We start from the raw sequence: 6,727 nt of genomic DNA, 5'->3' as shown, positions 1-6,727 counted from the left end.
CACAACTTGGTAACAGCTGGTATAAAACTTCTAGAGTACTGCGTATTATTGAGCCTCATGATGAAGAAGGCCTGGCTATTAGAATTAACTGCCTGCCTAGTATTACGAACAGGATAGAATTGTCCAGGGAGATCTGAATGTAAAGGATGGTCAGAGTTATGAAAAATCTAAAGTAATTTATGGTTTATTGTTTTTTGTTTATCGTCAATAACGCTGAGCAGTAAATTATTTATTATTATTTCTTTTAATAATCAGGATTTGAAAACATCATTGGGTTTGACCTCCATTACGAGAACAGTTGGCAAAAACGCTTAAACCGTTTTCATCGACCTTTGGCCTCGCATAAAGGATTCTAATTTGAGATAACATATTTTTAATGAAAGGTGCATTATATATATATATATATATATATATATATATATATATATATATATATATATATATATATATATATATATATATATACATATGATATATATATATATACATACATATACATATATACAAATGATATATATATATATATATATATATATATATATATATATATATATATATATATATATATATATATATATATATATATACAGTACATATATACATATGATATATATACATATATGTATACACATATATATACTTTATCATATTAAACATATGACAAAAAATTAGAAGGAATTTTCAACCCGTTATTAGATGAAACAATAAGAGAAATTACTCAAGTGCCATTTGTGCATAAGATCATGGTGAGGGGTAGATGGAGATGGTTTGGGCATGCTCTTCGCACTCCACAAAGCACTAGAAAAGTTGGAAGACCCAGGTATACAGGTTTGCGTGAAGTAGGAGATGATGAATGGAAAAGTATTGATTTAAAACCTCAAGCTTAAGACGACTGGCGAAATCTAACCAAGACCATTGCGTCGATATGCGTAGGATGATGATGATAATGATGATGATGATGATAATGATGATGGTGATGATTGAATATTTGTATTTCAGTCGTTGTCTTCAGATTTGGAGACACTACGTAGTAGCTACTTTTTACTACATGACCCAAATTAACCTATTGATGTTTGGAATGGCGATATCCTGTCTTAAAATCTTCACTAAATTCACAGTTGATTACTTCCTAAAGACTAATTATTTTTCATTAGTTCCTAATAGAGTAATGAAGAACTTTTTTTTTTAAATGCAAGTTAAAATTACAGCATATCGTATAACACGGTTAGCTGTAAGCATTCTTTTACAATATCCAAACTCATTCTCTCTTTCAGATGACAAGTTCTCCATCACTGATGCGAATAAATCTTTGGACATGATAGTGGCAAATCCTTCTACTTCTATTCTAGCTTTCTGGACAAGCGATAGAAATAACAAAATCGCCCTCGAAGGACTTCATATTTTAGGCAACTATCGTCACTGAAAAATTGAATATATACACAATTCAATCGAATCAAATACATGGAATTTCTTTGACATTTATAGAAGTGGTAAGGTAAGTATCAAAAGTCTTCGATCACTCAATGAATTCTCTGACCTCACAAAACCGTAATGATACAACCAGGAAATAAGAACAAAAATTAGTTATTGGTGATTACTTAAAAAAAAAAAAAAAAAATTCTTTTGAGAACACTTTCTTGAACCTTTAATGTCAATTAATTATTTCAGTCTGAATCATAAAAGAAAATCTTCAAGTTAACTTCGAATACAAAAGACTTAGTTTATTGCAAAATCACCGTCAAATAGGGTCTCGTGAAGGTTTAAAGGTCGCTCATGAATGGCAGAAGCAAGAGACAGTGACAATGCCCCAGCGAGACAATGCTCTAGAGACTGATAAGTGCCCAGTCCCCCTCATACCCTAAGCAAGGACCAGGAAGGGCCGGGCAATGGCTGCTGATGACTCAGCAGGTAGACCTAAAGGATGCCATAAACCCACTATCCCTAGCTCACAAGGATGTTGAGGTTGCTGACACTACTAGAAGCTATCGTGCTTGAGCGGAGGCTCGAACCTCAGACCTCAGTTCAGAATTCTGTGCGTTAATTATATGGCAATTCAATCAGTGCGAGATGCGAAAAAGATCTTCAATTCATTCTTTATTATTTTACCTCATAAAATTACAACGTTATATTTACAATTGATAATGTATCTATTGTTCTTGAACTAATACGAATAAATCATATTACAAATGGTTACATACCTTCGCCTATATCCCGTTGTATATCACACAATAGGCGATTGAATTATGCATATTTCCTACTAGTTTCACGCAAATTGGATAAAAATTGATCATGATATAGCGAAAAGATGTTTTTAACCTTTAAAGGGCCTTGATCTTCGACCCAATAACTTCCAAAATGTAATCAAATTGCCGTTGGATCATGGCCAATCATTCTACCAAATTTTATGAGATTCGGTCAAACAGTTTTTGAGTTATGAGAATCACAAACAATCAAACATACAAACATAAATGCATAAATACACGCCTATCAAAACTTAACCTTAACAGCGAAGTTGGCGAAGGTAATAAAATTGTTTGGTAGGTGTTCTTTCATTTTACAAATAAATATTCATACTCACTTTTGAGCTACCAAACACTCAAAGGAAAAAACCATTTCTGTTCACTGCTGTTAGTTACATCATTAAGATATTTTCTGCTTCTATGTGTCATTAACTGATAAGTAAACCTGCATCTTATTATAAAATTAATGCATAGCAATGTACTGACAATTTTGAGGGAGCCTGCAGGTCTACCTACTGAGTCATCAGCAGCCATTGCCCGGCCTTCCCTGGTCCTAGATTGGGTGAAGAGGAGGTTGGGCGCTGATCATATGAATACAATTCTAGGGCAATGTCCTGCTATGAATTTTCAATGCCACTTGCCTCTGCCATTCATGAGCGCCCTTTAAACTTTTAAACTGTATCCTAATATAGGAATTAATCCATAGCAATATAAGGACTATTATCCCCTGTATTAAGGGGAGTCAAATGGAAGGACAGGATTAGAAATGAAACGATACAAGAGATTACTCGAAAGCCATATGTGGATGAGTTCATGATGAGGGGTAGATGGAGATTGTTTGGGCATGCTCTTCGCACTCCCCAAGAGAGATTAGTTCACCAAACGTTCAGTTGGGCCCCACAAGGCACTAGAAGAGTTGGAAGACTCAGGCCTACATGGCTGAAGACTATGAAGCGTGGAGTATGAGATGGTGAATGGAGTAGTATTGATTTAAAAGCTCAAGGGAGAGACGACTGGCGAAATCTAACCGTGGGCATTTTGCGTCAATAGGCGTGGGAGGAGATGATGATGATGATGATAATGTTTTCAATGTTGTTATTCCTGTTGATATTGATGATAGTGAAAACCCAGTACGAAATTGTGAAATAGGTAATAATAAATATATTATAAACAAAGAAAATAACAAAGAACAACAAATTACATAAAGAAAAACTAAAAAAGAAAAAAAAACGGATATACTATGAAGCGAGACTCATAACAACACACACAGACATACACACAGACATATACACAGCCTTAAAACACAAGGTACTTACAACTCAAAGAGCAATGGAAAGAATAATGATGGGAATAACACTAAGACACAGAAAAAAGAACAATATGGATACGAGAGCAATGAAAGTATAGGATATTCTAACAAGAAAAAGAAATGGACATGGGCTGGACATATAATGAGAATGACAGAAACAGAAGGGACATTAAGAATAACAGAATGGGTCCCTAGATATGGCAAAATTAAAAAAAAGAAAAAAAAAACACACACACGGGAAGAAAGAGAAGACGAAGGATTAACGAGCTAAGAAAATTTGATGGTAAAGACTGGCATAGGGAGAACACTAACGAAAGGCGAGTGGAAGTATGGAAGTATATGTCTGAGTCCTTCATCCTGCAGTGGACTAGTCACGGCTGTGGATGATGATATACTGTGTGTATGTATGCATGTATATATATATATATATATATATATATATATATATATATATATATATATATATATATATATATATATATATATATATATAAAGTATAGGTATATACATATACATAAAAAGTATATATATATATATATATATATATATATATATATATATATATATATATATATATATATATAAAGTATAGGTATATACATATACATAAAAAGTATATATATATATATATATATATATATATATATATATATATATATATATATATATATATATATATAAAGTATAGGTATATATACATATACATAAAAAGTATATATATATATATATATATATATATATATATATATATATATACATATACATATACATATATATATATATATATATATATATATATATATATATATATAGTATATATATATAAAGTATAGGTATATACATATACATAAAATGTATATATATATATATATATATATATATATATATATATATATATATATATATATATATATATATGTATATATATATATATATATATATATATATATATATATATATATATATATATATATATATGCTGTATATATATACATAGAACATGTTCCAGGTTCTAATTAGATTAGTGTCATACTGTAAAAAATGTTGATTTAAATAACTTATACAGATGAAAGAATTTAACAAACACAAACTTTCCGTCTCAGCTATCTAAGATATGAATAAGTTACGTAAGGACAAGCAATATCGATATTCAAAACAGAGGGGCACTCAGTAGAGCGCAGACCTCCGCCACGGCAGCTTATTTTTCGACCTTTTGCTCGGCCTTGATTTTTTACCTTAACATGTATTAATGGGCGTGGATTTTCATACATTCAAATATTAACCAAGTTTGAAGTCTCTGTGACAATGATGTCCAAACTTATTTCTGATTACGGGAATTTGACATTTTGCTTGACCTTGACCTTGACCTTAGACCTTGACATTCTAAAATTTAATCATTTCCAGCTTTTTATATAAGTTAATCCCTACAAGCAGAAAAGCAGGCTGCTACAAGCCCAGGGGCTATTACACTGTGGTCTCATTACTTGAACTTTAAACGGTTCTAGTAACCTATTAATATTTCTCTCCATTATAGACCTTTCGCTTAAAACGTAAATATCTACTTACACATAAAAATAACTACATACTAACATTATCTTTCACATTCGATGACAATGCCTATACCAAAAGCTTTTCACGTTCTATAATGTTGACTTAAAATGATAAATTATTCATAACCAATCGTATAATATTCAAAAGAACCCACCTTCATGTCTGGCCACAAATACATAAATAGTGTACTTACCACTGACAGCATCAGCCAAGTCCATCGCTATTACGTCCACTGATAAGTGTTCTTTGATTTTCGAGTCGATATAAGATCACATATTTCACTAATGATTATACAGAGGATATAATTCATTACGCGGTGAACAAGTCAAAAAGTTACTGTTGAAGACCCATTCAGGGAATTTGGGAAAGTGTATAACAAGTGTTGTTGTTATCGTGTCAAATTCCACCAACTGTTGTGAGACATAATGTTCCTCATTGAATTCATTATCTAGAATGCATATTAGCCTATTATTTTGTATTCAAAATTGAAACTTAATAGTTTATATAATAAATATTCTATTCATTTCATCTAAATATGATCATTATATGAGCTAAGTAAAATCACTTTAATTTATTTAGGAATCACTACCTATTTCTACTATCAATGCCCTCGTCATATTTAAAGGCTCTAGAGCCCACAGTACACATATATCTAGGTTCAAATTATTTAAAACCATCTGTAACTATTCTCGTGTCAATACGATTTGTTGAATGCACAATATGTGGCAATTCTCTTAGATAAGTTCTAATAATTTGATGGGTTATTGTCTTTAAACTCTATTCTCGCTTTGATAGGCAGCCAGTGTAAATTAATTAGTATAGGAGTGATCCTTTCCCGGGGTGGGACACCTTTTATCAGTCTTGCTCCTCTGTTTATTATTCTTTATAATTTCTTAAGTTGCAATTTTGGTAAATTGTAGTAGATGGAGTTACAATAGTCAATCCTGGTAATAACACAGTTTATCACAAATTTGTTTACAGAATGGTCATCCAGGTACTTCTTTATAAAAGCAATGTTTCTAAGATGAACACTTAACAGTTTTTACTACATTATTTATTTGGGCATGCAAGACAAGTTACAGTCAAGAGATAGGCCTAGATCACAACTTTACTAGATTTCGGAACAGTTATTATTTATGTTTATTCGAATATGACCCCGATAACTTACGCTGTTTTTCTTTCCAACCACCATAAACTCAGTTTTATTTTTACCTAATTTTAGTTGTTTGACCCTGGAGTCCTGGACCCTTCTAGACTGACAGCCGAGTGATCTCAACCTCCTAACCTGCACAAGGGGTGATCTCTGAGATGCTGCGGTATCCCACTGAATAAAAGTACAGCATTTACATGAAAAATGAGGTTGGAATCTCCTTAGATTTTGTTGATCAGGTGTCGGCCAGACTATTCTAGGCCCTTCACGGAGAGTGGGCCCACCCAAGGCCGTCTCGAATCACTAGAGACGGCCTTGGCCCACCACGGAAAATACTTGGCCCTCCACAGATTTGGGCCCACCAGGACAGCAAGTGGTTCTCAGTTCTCGAGCAAGCTAGATGTATCCCATTACAAGGCGGCATTGTGTCAGCCTTCTCGACGTATAAAGGGAGATGTGCTTTCCCTCTCAGCTTT

General features: G+C 32.5%; 1 pseudogene; it reads left to right on the top strand.

Annotated features, from left to right (window-relative positions):
* Positions 1–6,721: 6,721 nt before the first annotated feature.
* Positions 6,722–6,727, top strand: part of LOC137638906 (U4 spliceosomal RNA) — a 108-nt pseudogene continuing 102 nt past the window's right edge.

This window comes from Palaemon carinicauda, chromosome 3, assembly GCF_036898095.1.
Source record: "Palaemon carinicauda isolate YSFRI2023 chromosome 3, ASM3689809v2, whole genome shotgun sequence".
Classification (NCBI taxonomy): Eukaryota; Metazoa; Arthropoda; class Malacostraca; order Decapoda; family Palaemonidae; genus Palaemon; species Palaemon carinicauda.
The sequence above is the reverse complement of the archived record's forward strand: the minus strand, read 5'-3'. Positions and strand labels throughout refer to the sequence as shown.